This window comes from Rhagoletis pomonella, unplaced genomic scaffold, assembly GCF_013731165.1.
Source record: "Rhagoletis pomonella isolate Grant_MI unplaced genomic scaffold, Rhpom_1.0 Rhpom_scaffold_00009, whole genome shotgun sequence".
NCBI lineage: Eukaryota > Metazoa > Arthropoda > Insecta > Diptera > Tephritidae > Rhagoletis > Rhagoletis pomonella.
This window is the reverse complement of record NW_023458563.1, coordinates 25,166,009-25,179,474: the sequence shown is the minus strand read 5'-3', so window position 1 is coordinate 25,179,474 and position 13,466 is coordinate 25,166,009. Positions and strand designations below refer to the sequence as shown.

Sequence of the window (13,466 nt, the reverse complement as noted above, 5' to 3'; positions counted from 1 at the left end):
CTTTTCTTTCTTAAACTGAAAACTTTTTCGCAATACATTCATTTTCCCATCATCCTCCTTTATCATTTCTATGTTATTCGCCGTCATATCCACCGCATTTGCTATCTGAATGGCTTTCTCCAATGTCTTAATATCACCATCGCCAAGTAACCGTTGTTGAATTTTCTCGTTACCGATCCCACAGAAAAACTGTATCAAAAGCGCTCTGTCTAGAAATTCTCGAAAATCGCATTGCTGTGCTAGCTGCTTCAATTCGATTACAAATTCCGTTATGCTTTCGCCTGCCTTTCGCCCGCGCTTAAAGAACTTATAGCACTCCGCAATTATATTTTTCTTCGGTTTAAAATGCTCGGTTAGCTTTTTAATTAATTCTTTGTATGTAAACTCATTCAGACTGAGGTGCTGTTAACGACACAATGACTTTGTATAGTTCCGGTCCTCCAAGACTGCATAGGAATGCCACTTTTTCAGCGTCTTTTACCGCATTTAGAGTAAAAAGATGATTCAATCGGCGCACATATAATTCAAAATCTTCATTAAGCACATATGCTTCTACCGATCCTATAAACGATTTAAGTTCCGTAGCCATTTTTTTTTTCTTTTTTAAGCTTGTTTCTTTTCATCAATTGACATCCTCGTCGCCAGTGAACCACAAAGGTACAGACCTAACGTGCAGGTGCAATACAATCAAACTGGACCCAGGCAACAGCACCAACCAATGGACGTAGATCCATCACAGCAATACACGAGATCGGCAAATTATAATAGGAATCATTCCGCACCACAACAAAACAGCTATGACCGTCAAATACAAGGACTACCACCAAATAGTCCATTTCGCGGAGATCCGCAAAAAAGAGAACGAAATTCTTCATCTCGTAATTTCAACATACAACAGAAAGTACAACGTGTAAACCAAACACGCGACGAAGAACTAACATCGCTTGCACCAGAATACGAAAATGATGAATATGAAATAGGCAGTGCTTTTTTAGGCTCTTGAACGATTTGCCGTGTCTGCAACGCCACTGCAGGGATACAGGCAAACTTATTAACATCCTGATCGACACTGGAGCAACAAACAATTATATAAGTACAAAATACAACATCGGTAAGCCTATTCCAATTAAACCTGTAAAAGTGAAAACTCTTCATGGTTACTCAATAACCAAATAAAAAAATAATAATAACATTGGTAGAACATAATCTCACATTTTTTGAAACAGATGCATTAGAAGAATTTGATAGGCTTTTGGGTGAACAGGAACTAAGAAAAATCAAAGCAGAGATCAACCTTTTCGAGTACAAGCTCAGTTATAAATATAGGGCCAAGAAAGAAAGCGAATCTGTGCCAAAAATAAATTATACGGTAATAGTGAAATCGAAGAAATTATGCAAAAAAATGAAAGCACAAACGAAGTGCTACCATATACCACCGCGGTACAAGCTACCATTAGAACGAAATCCGAAGATCCTATTTGGACCAAGCAATATGCGTATCCTATGTCGAAAGTGCGTACAACTCTCCCATTTGAACAGTCGCTAAAAAGGTACCGATGAACAAGGGAAACCTAAGCGCAGAATGGTCGTAGACTTTCAGAAGCTAAACGCTAAACGCAGATAGATACACCATACCTGATGTGGCTATGACCATACAGAATTTAGGTAATGCAAAAGTGTTTACAACTTTACATTTAGAGTCTGGCATCCATCAGATCCTGACAAGGAAAAAACCGCCTTTAGTGTAAATGGAGCTAAATACGAATTCCTTCGTATGCCGTTCGGTTTAAAAAACGCTCCATCAATTTTTCAAAGATGTGAAGACGATATCCTAAGACCATATATCGGCAAGTTCGCATACGTTTATATAGACGATGTTCTCATTTATTCTTCCTCTCCTGAAGAACATATCGAACACATCCGAATAATCATAAACGCGCTTCACCAGGCCAACATGAAGATCTCCAACAAAAAATCTCACTTTTTCCAAGACTCTGTGGAATACTTAGGGCATATAATTAAATACAACAGGATCACAGTTGACCCTACAAAAATACAGGTTATTAAAAATTTCCCTATTCCCACAACACTGAAGGAAATCAGATCCTTCCTAGGTCTCGCTAGTTATTATAGAAAATTTATACAGAATTTTGCAGCCATCGTCGAACCACTCACTACGTTCCTCAGAGGAGAGAATGGTGGCATATCAAAGAATCAAAGCGCAAAAATAAAAATCACCTTAGATGAACCTGCACTAGAAGCACTGAACAAAATAAAAGAGGAACTGCAAGCACAGGTTGAACTCTTCCAACCAAACTTTAACAAACCTTTCGAATCAACCACAGATGCTAACAATTACGCTATAGGAGCCGTATTGTCTCAAAACCAAAAACCCATATCATTTATTTCACGAACTCAGCGAAACAGAACAAAATTACTCCACTTATGAGAAAGAGTTACTCGCAATTGTGTGGTCACTACAGAAACTATGTAATTACTTGTATGGTATAGCAGATTTAACAATATACACTGACCATCAATCTTTAATCTTCTCCATATCAGAAAAAACCCCCCAATACAAAATTAAAAAGATGGAAAAATTTCATTGAAGAATATGGTGCAAAACTCGTTTACAAACCCGGACATCAGAACGTTGTCGCTGATGCACTTTCCCGCCAGCAAATAAACAACACTGTAAATTCTGATGACTCACAACATTCAGCACAAAGCTCCCCAACACAAAAACTCAAACGAGTAAAGCAACCATTAAACTCCTTTAGAAATCAAATTATTGTAAAACAGTCAGATCAGAACCCCGTCGAAATATCCTCACAAAACATATTTTCTAACAGCCGACATACGCTTTTTTTTAACAGCAAAACTGAATTGCTAGACAAACTAAAAAATATAATTAGACCAAATGTAACTAATGCTCTGCAAATAGACGAGCAAATATTATTTTACGTCGAAAACGACATTATCGACACATTTCCAACTGTATCGATTGTACTAGCGCAAAAATTGGTGGACGACATCACCGAAACCGAACAACAAGAACAAATCATACAAGACACACACAGCCGTGCTCACAGAAACTACAAAAATAACGCACAGGAAATTTCGCTCAGATACTACTGGCCAAACATACGTGACGCTTGTAAAAAAGAAATACAGATCTGCGAAATCTGCCTCACAAACAAGTATGAACGCCGACCAAATAAACAACCAATAGGTTCAGCACCAATACCGAACAAGTTCAACCGACAAATACTCAAAATTCTGCCATTTGAGACAAATACAATCAAAGAAGGACACATGCAAATACGTTGACGAGATACTATCACAAATATACCCAAATGCAAAGTTTGTAATGACTGATAACGAGTCAACATTTACTGGAATATGTGCCCAACAAATATACAAGCGACTACAAATAACGCTTACCAAAACTCCAGCCTATCATTCGACAACAAAAGGTCAAGTTGAACGAACGCATAGCACGATAATCGAACTAGCGAAAGTTTTGGCACACCAACACAGTTCAGCACCTGACGAACAGATATTCGAAGCAGTTCGACAATACAACAAGACAATCCATTCTGTGACCAACGAGAAACCCGTGGACGTGTTCTTCAATCAAAGGGGGTATCCTGACATCAAAGAGCGTCTTCAACAACACCAAGAGAGGGTTTTGCGATACCACAACCCCAATCGCAAACAGCTGAACTACAAAGTAGGAGACGTAATATACAACAAAACGTAAAAAAATACGCGAAACATACAGTCAAAAAAGACAAAGGAGAAACAATAACGACCAATAACAGAGTCATTATCCAAAAGGGCAATATCAGAGTAAAGGCATGTACGGAATAGTATTTACCTTACTTTTCTCTATCGCACTCTGCGACAATATAAAAGATTTGACCAATAGGAAATATGTACTAGTAGAAACAGATCCTGTTTACATTTATCAGGATACAGCTTTCTTGTATCACATATCTAATCTTTCAAAAATAATCGCGCCATACGAAAGTATAATGAAATCATCATACAATCTAGAAAACCAACCCGAAACTCAAATTTTAGTGAACAAAATCGAAACTCTGAAAAATCAACTCATTCCAAATATTTATAGACCCAAAAGATCACTTAATTTTCTTGGTTCCGTGTTAAAATTCATCACTGGCACACCAGACCACGGTGACCTTGTAGAAATCAAAACTTCACTTAATGTGCTAATAGAAAATAATAATAAGCAAAAAACAATTAATTCACAGTTCGAAAGAATACTCGAAACCCTTGATCCCACAGCAATAACCGAAAACATTGTTATATCAGAAGTTTATAATGAACTCCAGTCAATAACGAACACTATAAATTTTGCGAAAACTAATAATTTTTATTCTGGCACATTAAATTTGAAAGATGTGTACGATATTATAAACCATGAAAAGTTGGATCTTCCAATAATTAATATATTAGAATATGCCGACATTCATATCTGTTACCTACAACAAGCTATTATAACAATATACAAATATCGTATCCTTGAAACTAAATGTTGCCTATTTAATGTATATCCTTTAGCACATAAGCATGGTAAAATTAATTTAGACCCTAAGATCGCAAAATGTAACGATTATCAAAGAATGTCTAAATGTAAAAATTATATGGGTAACTTTATTTGTAAATCAGAACCCTCTGACAATTGTACTATAAAAATATTAGAAGACAAATCAGCCCAATGCGAAATAATCCATGAAAATAATGCTCCACTTCGCATCCTAGAGAATGTATACATTTTGACAGATTACCAGCATACTTGGAACAACATGCATATATCAGGCCCTAAATTGATACACTTTAATGAATCCACAAACATCGATAATATCACGTATTACAATCATCAACGACACCTCAAAGAAATCATCACAATCAAAAACTTGAAGTACTCCGCATCCTTTCCTCAAACTCAATCTACAAATTCAGCAATATCCAAAAACTCTCAACATTTTTGATACCTATTGAAGAAAACCCAGTACAGACTACGTTCTTCATCATAATGGGATTCCTTACTGTAGTAGTCATCACTTATGGTATGGTACACCTCTGCCGATACCACGAAAATAGAAGAATGCTTCACAGAGAAAGGCAAATTGACGAATTATACGAAATCGAAATGAACCGTCTTCAACAGCAACTCGTAGCAGCGTAGCGAGGACGCTCCGTTTTAAGGACGAGGGGAGTTAACGACAAAGCCTCACTGCAGGTCACGTACACCGTGATAAGCGCTTACTTGTAAACAACATCAAAACAATAGAACTTGTTTTGACATGCATTATCACGAACTGCAACGGACAAACATTGGAACAATAGAAATGCACTATCACTACAACAAACAATAACAACCCAAATAGTTATCTACTAGTAAACAGTAAACAACAGGCATCTCAATAGTTATTGCGATAACAACCGACGCATCTCAATAGTATAAGTAGCACTAAGATTTATGTAAAGAAGTTAGTCTAAAGAATATAATTAAAGAACACGCACTTCAGCGTAGTAAATTAATATATGTTTTTTAGTATCATATTGTAAAGCGATATTAACTCCAGAGAATACGATTTTTCGAGCAATATCGTTCTTTGCATATAAAATTCGTTGCACGGTGATATGATAATGAGTTTCTTTCAAGACTGAAATGATAAGCAATGTTAAGGAAGCTTTCTCCGCGACTAATGGCACAGAAATCAGGATGTCTCCCTTTGGATTAGACAAAGTACACGAAGCTTCAATCACCAGACACGTATTCATCGAACTAAATTGCCCTTAACGACTGGTACATACGTCATAAATCTTATAGCCGCCGATTTAATACAACTCAACCCGTACACTGTTGGTTTCAGGGGTTTTTGCGTTTTTAATCCGCGTTGTTGCTGTTCTCACCCGCCCTAGGCGAGTCGAAATACGTGAGTTCAAACCCTGCCTTATCCTCTGATAGAATTTTAGGGACCAGTGTTGCCATTTTAGCAGTTTTCCGGCTAGATTTAGCCGGTTGCGATAGCAAACAGCCGCAGAAATTTCGATTTAGCCGGCAGCCGATTTTTTACCCGTTTTTCAAAAAAAAATTAGCCGTTTTAGCCGATTTTGCTATTTGCCTTGTTTTCTTAAAATTCAAATACATATGTACATTTTCATGTCATGCAGGGTTATATGAAATTGGCCGATTTCGCTCATTTTTATCTTAAACGAATTGGTTTTTTCTAAAGAATGGATTTTCTTCATCAAATGTTGGTTATAAATGTCTTAAATTTAAGTGTGAAGTTTTATTCGCAAACTGAGAAAATAACCAATTGTTTCACTGTTTGCTTAAGACGCGTTTGTGTTTGGATATAGTGCCAACACACAGAATAAATATTACAGGTAGATATTGTTTTCCCAGATAGCGCATATTCAAATCTGATTTAATTACAAAACATCACTTTTGCCCACTCCCAAAGGTTTAAGGTAAGGGACAAATTGATATTTTCAAGCACTACGTACACATATGTATTTTTTTAAACAAACTTTTTGGCTGAAAACTTATTTAAATTCCAAAAACCGAATGCCAACTCGAATTAAAAGAACCAACACTGAAATGCGTCAAGATGAGAATAAAAGAGCACAAATTTCTATGTAAAGCAAAACTCTCTGGGAATCCTACGAGACATCTGCCGGTCATATGACCGGTCATCTAAATGGGAGATCTGCAGTCTTTTGGCATCATATTTTACATCAGAATTGAAGGGATTTCTGAAAAATCTGACCAGTTATTTTGTGTAACTGTAATTTTTCATCCCTTGTCAACACTGTCTTAAAATTGAAGGGAATTTTTTAAAACCTTTTTTATGTGTATTGGTTTTTATTTCAGTGTATTGAGAATCGGTCAGTCTGAAAAGTCCTTGTAGGGAATACAATAGGTTTGTTCGTCGAAAATCCAGCGAGAATTGTCACTTTTAATATCAGATAATAAAAAATGCTCCCAAATTCTCTCTCAAGTAGAGAAACGTGCAATTTTCTGTACGAACGCAAATTTGCAGGAATTTGCAAGTTTTTCTGCCAGCTAGAGTCCACGGTTGAATTTCACACAAAAGAAATTTGTATAAAATTTTTAAAATTCTTTCAGGGGGGCAAAAAACCGGATCTACATGTATATATCTTGTCAGTCCAATTTTCTTCAACATACGTTTCAATTTCTTAGTCGGGTTTACTATATAGACTCTAGTTGAGATTGCATTCCGATTACGAATACAGTTTTTTGCCGAGTACCTTTCAAATCATTGGAATTAACTAAGTTAATTAAGTAAACAAGTATTTACTTAAATTTTTCATTTTAAAATCGTTCAAGTTTGTAAATTTTTAAATTTAACGAACTTGTTTATTCAAATTATCGTCGACAAAAAAGCCAACCATGTGCCACAGTAATATGTTTTTCCTAATTGCAAATTCTTGCTGGCAATTTTTTTCCGACTTGAGTTTGTAACATCTCCTTAAAAAATAGTCTTTGTACTCGTTATTTATTTAAATAAACATGCGAAATTTAGTTGAAACAGTTTAGCCGTTTTTAGCAAGTTTTTTTTGCCAATTTAGCCGGTTGGTCCAAAAAGTTCTGGCAACACTGTTAGGGACTTATTGAATGGGGGATCCTAAAATTAATTGAAGGGAATTTTTTTAAGTCACCTAAGAATATTTAGAAATATATAGAAATAGAATATTTGCAAGAAATCATAAGTTTTATAAGTCGAACTGGGTAGCAGTGTTGCCAGGTCTTCGGCATGAGAAAACGTCCCTCTGGTCTGAAAAAACGTCATTTCCTACCCAAAAACGTCTTTTTCAATTGGATGTACAAAAAATTGTTTTATTAAACTTATTTATTGTATTTGTATACAATAGAGTACATATCGAGCCCTAACCGCCAAAATAACGTAAGCGAAATTTTTTTCAAAATTTTCTTTTTGATGCAGAAATATGCCTAGAGCATTTAGATCCATTTCTGCATCAAAAAGAAAATTGTGTCGCTTACGTTATTTTGGCGGTTAGGGCTTGATATGTACGTAATGTACATATATTAAAATATCATTTCGACAGAGCACATTTAAAATTCATTGTAAACTGGTCGTTAATATAAAAATAATTTTATACACACACTTGTGATCAGCTGATTAAGTCATCAATATTTTGATCGATTTTGGCTGTTTCTCTTTCGTTTATTTAATGTTTATTATTATTTCCATAAAAGCCAAGCTCATTAACAACCAAAATATAAATCCACAAAAATTGTGCAAAAATTATAAACAAGATTTTCAACTTTTTATTCAGAGTTTTTAGAATTTTGTTTGAGTATGCAGCTTGATAGCCCATTAAATTTCAGGGCAATAATGTGCAAGTTTAAAGGGGCTAAATGATCGCGTTGATTTTTAATAATTTTTTTTTCATGTAGACATTTGGTTAGGGGCTCGGTTGTCGAAAATGCTAAATTACGTTCTGCTAAGAAGGAGCATAGCAATTGGTTCATTCAATATCAAAAAATGTTTACGAATTGTTGCTAGTACTTGCAAGTTTTTACTGGGAATGCATTCAATAACCCAAAATATTTGCAAGAGGGAGCGAATTCGAGAGCGTAACAAACCGAGAGAGCTGCAAATTCTTGCAAGTAAAAATTTTACTATCAGGAATTTGCAGGAGTCAAAAAGTAAGGTTATGTTTCAAATTCAAATGTAAACAAACTGTTTACGAGGATGATTTGATGAAACATAATTAGTGAAATGAAAATATGGATGAAAAATTTAAATCTATTGTATATTTTTTCACCTTCCTTTTATTAACTCGGGATGTAACTATGTAATATTGATGCGCCTAAAAGATGCAGCGATTTCTATTCTCAAGTTACATACCTGATGACAGTACGAATGGCAATTATAATAGGGAGGTTTTAGTTTTTTAAACTATAATTTTATTATTTTTATGATGATGGGAACTATTCCCAATTAAAAAGAAAATTGCGCGCCGAAACTTAACCGTCAGAAAGTGTCAAAATGGCTTAAGTTGCAAGTTTTTACTAGTTTTGCATTCAATAACTTTTTTTGAAAATTTTCTCTTGCTCTTAATTTAACTCTTTAACTCTTCTTTTACGCTCTCGCTGCAAGTACTTACTGGAAAAGTTATTGAATGGACCTAATATTTCAGTATTTTTTGTGTTCATTACATTTTCAATGAAGTCTTAAAAAAGTGGCCTACTTTTTCTGACGTTTTATGCTGCACAGCTTTTTTGATGCTTTTGCGAGCGTGCCTGCTGCAATAGATCGGCTCTTCCTGAATTGGCGTTCAATGTGCAATTGCAAACATTGCAGAAAGCCTCGTAACCTCAAGTGTTTACACAACCAGCCTTTGAACACGGGATCCTTAGTCCAAGAATCCAGAAAAAATCTTTTCAAGCAGCTGCAGCAAAACACAAAGATTGTTAAGATTTATTAAAAAAATAATTCAAAATCAGTTTTACTTATAAGATTTAGTAACAAAGAAAAATTTATGGGAAGTTAAAAAACGTCATTTTTTACACAAAAAACGTCCAAACGTCAACTGGGTACAACAAACGTCCAAATGACGTTAAAAACGTCAACCTGGCAACGCTGCTGGGTAGTAAAAACTAATAAAGGCATTTTTGATGTATTTTAGAACGTCCTTCTTTGTCAAGTTTCATTTGGAAACGAATCGGTTTCTGCATTGGGCCATCTTCAGTGAAGTTTTTGTGCTCGAGGAGGAAATTCGCTCCAAAATACACGCATTACCTTCTCACCCCATAGTAAGAATAACCACGTATATTGATTTTAGAATTGAAAAATATGTTTTCATTCTAATTTAAAATGGAGGAAATAGGGGAAGGGTGCACAGAGCATTTACAACAGCGCCAAGAAATACTTTACAGAAAACGTTGCCATGACTCTGATTATTCTTTAGCTTAAGCTGCCATATCTTCTTGCAAGTTGTCACTATTATTATTTGAGAGCCAGTACCAGCTTTTTCTGACAGTCGATTTAGCCGACTCTTACTGTCGACTTTCCAGCTCAGCTGAGTCGAACTCTACACGATTCGTGGAAGCCACTGTCAAACGAAATTAACAACAAGCTAACTGCCAACAGACAAACACGTTAGTACAGTAGATTTTTTGGAACGAATTTACTAACGTGGTTAGTTGACCGCGCGTGCGTTATTTTCTCATTGTTTTCCATTCCAGTGAAATTTTGATTTTTCGCGCAACGGCAACTACATTGTATCAGCTTTATTTAATGTATTTTTTGCAATAACGGATGAAGCGGAGAATTTACAAAAGGCCTTTAGCCATATTTTCATGTGCATATGTGACTGTAAAATATAGGTACATACATACATAAAACACATATCTACTGTATATGTATTTACACATAAATAATAGGACGGTAAAGCGTGAAATGTTATGATGGCGCAGCTCGGCATTCTGAGGCTAGTTGCTATTTATTGTTGATTGCTGAAGCCGAATTTGCTGCTGACTAACTGGAGATGTCTATGTCTTCAATTTTCTAAGCAACATTATTTATTAAGTGAAATAAATGAGTGTTTTTATTATCCAGATGTCTAAGTCTTCAATTTTCTAAGCAACATTATTTATTAAGTGAAATAAATGAGTTTTTTTATATTATCCATACGAGTGGTTCAAGAGTGATCGGTAAACAACAATAAATAAACTGTAAACAATGGTTAACCTCGTATACGTTGTCGTGATACTTTTGGCCTAAATACCTAACAACTTGGAAAATACATATATATACATACGTTCGCGCACTGTGCTATTCGAGCTTCAGCATTTGTAAATGATCCCAGCCAGCAAAAAAATCGAAAATGGAAAGTGGATGAAGAGAGAATTTTTTCACTAAAGTGTGCTGCAGAAACGTACGTCTAGAAAAGTACCGGAAATGCTTTTGAAATTGTTACTTTGTCAGATCTTTTTCTGTAATTTGTCTGACTAAATTTTTAGATGAATAGGCTTTCCTTTTGCACTTTACAGATTCTTTTTCGTAATTCGGAAAAAGGAAACAAAAAAAAACAATAACGAATCTTTTTATTGCATCTGACAGCATTCGAACCCGGGTCATCTTTAAAGCTAACAAATAGTGGCACACTTCTCTGCAAACACAGCTACTGCCGTATACGTATACGTATAAATGTGTTCGAATGTTCAGTTTGCACAAGTATTTTAATTGGAATACGAAAAATTAACAACAACTGCATACCAAAAATGTAGGGAAACCGCTTTCGGCGAAGGTTTCTCTTCTGGCTGGGATCTTATAGGGAATTTACATGATTTAACCTTCACAGGCGATTAGTTGAATCAAAAGTTGAACGAAAGTAGGCAGCCGGCCAACTTCATTGAAAGCGATTAGTTGAAAGGCCGTTTACGCATGGCGATTGTTGCTTTTAACTAAAAGTTTCCTGAAAAATAGCCTCATGTAAATTCTCTATTACAGCAACTAACTCTGCGTACGCAGCCAGCAGAGAAACGTAAATTGTGCCGACAGTGCGTTCTCGTACAATTTTCCGTATCCGTAAAGGAAAAGAAAACGACTACAATTTTACGTATCCTAAAAAGTACAAAAAACAATGCGGGTTTTTGTATCCGGAATCGAAAAGAAAATGTCTACAATTATCTATCATTAGTTTTCATATGCGGAAAACGTTCGTAAAAGATGATGCTATTTGAAAACAAGAACTGTATTTTATTTGTTCAAGCTAAACTTTGAAAACATTTATACGTAGTCGGCAAGGGCTGAGCGTGCTACTATTTGTTAGTTTTCAGATGGTGCCGGGTTCGAATGCCGTCAGGCGCTTCCTTAATTTTTCTTACGAACCATGAAAAATCATTTTTGAAGTACAGAAGGAAAGCGTATTGAACGAAAAATTCAATCAGACAAATTTCAAAAATACAGCCAAGAACATATCCATCCCGATTCAATTTTCGGTACTTGTCTGTACATAAGTTTCTGCCGCACACTTTAGTGGGGAAACGGATCGTCAAAGTATCCGAAAATGGAATCGGTGTGCGGACAAAAGTCCGCATTTCATCCACCTTTTTTTTTACTTTTTCGGCTCCATTTTCGGATACTTTTTTTGCTGGCTGGGTATGCATATTGGCGTTTTTGTAAATGGGTGTGAGTGTGTGTGTCTGTGTGTGAATAGCCATGTATGTACATATGTATTTAAGCCCTCCTATGCGAAAACGCCTGTATGCGTGCCACCATTTGAGAAAATATTAATAAGATTACAATAACAGAGTTTGCTTTAACTAAATAAAAAATATGTATAGAATTTCAATTATGTTACATACTTATATACATACATTCATACAAATAAATTAATTGATAGAAAGCGGGACTTGCAACCGCTTTAATGTCAAGCAGGTGATATCATTCAAAGAATGTGGATGCAAACATACATATAAGTACATACATATGTGCATTAGACTGCATCACCAAAAAAAGTTGCGGTTTTTCCAGCGTGATTACAAAACTTATTACATTTTAAGACGTCAACCAAAATATTTCGGAGAAATATTAAGATTTAAGTGAGCTGTAGCGATTTGAAAATACCTCCAAAAATGGAGTTTTTTATGAATAAAAATTATTTCTTAAAGAACTTTTTGAAAAAAGTCCCCTCAGATGACAAAACAGATTAAGCTTAAAAAATCTGCATTAAAATATTTAAAAATTTTTTCAACGGAATCGTAAAAATGAGATTTTTGATGCTGTTTTTTTACTTTTTGCAAAGATTGAGTTACGAAAAACTTGAATAACTGAGCCAAAACTATTTTGATTTAGACTAATGGGATCTCAGTAGAAAGGTATTTTCAAACTGTTTTTATTTCTGTCCAAAGTCATTCGTGTCCCAATTTTTTTTTTTTTTCAAATACAAACACATCCTAATTCAACTTTGAATGATGTTCGTTCATCCTACCTTTCTCTTTCATCCTTTGAATGAGTTTATTAGCAAAAGGGTGAGAAAATACGATTCCAATGACACCTCTTAAGTCTAAATCGGAAGAGCTAAGGTTCAGTTATTCAAGTTTTTCTTATACCAATCTTTGAAAAAAGTTAAAAAACAGCATCACAATTCTCATCATCACGATTCCGTTCGAATTTTTTTTAATGTTTTTAAAAATATTTTTTTGCAAAGTTTTTAAGCTTAAACCGTTTTGTCATTTGAGGGGATTTTTTTTTAAATCTTTAACTGCCGTCCCTAAATTGGAGCGCTAAGCGTTGCGTTATCCATTGTCAACGAGTGTCATCGCGCGCTATACCCAAATCAACGCGTCGTCAATTTTGACGTTTTCTCATGTCCCCTCGTTTTTTTTTCTCGTTTCCTTTTTCACTTCTTTGTCCGTTCTCTTTCTCTTCGTC

At 35.2% G+C, this 13,466-nt stretch overlaps 1 protein-coding gene across 2 annotated transcripts in view; it reads left to right on the top strand.

Annotated features, from left to right (window-relative positions):
* The first annotated feature begins 10,129 nt into the window (after positions 1–10,129).
* The window catches only part of LOC118745657 (epidermal growth factor receptor kinase substrate 8-like protein 2), a 193,545-nt gene continuing 190,208 nt past the window's right edge, over positions 10,130–13,466 (top strand). The window contains exon 1 of one of the 2 annotated variants that reach the window (XM_036479210.1): positions 10,130–10,414. The gene's annotated coding sequence lies outside the window, so the exon portion shown is untranslated. Of the gene's footprint in view, positions 10,415–10,459; positions 10,742–13,466 lie in introns of those variants that run through there. The other variant, XM_036479211.1, reaches the window with a different exon arrangement.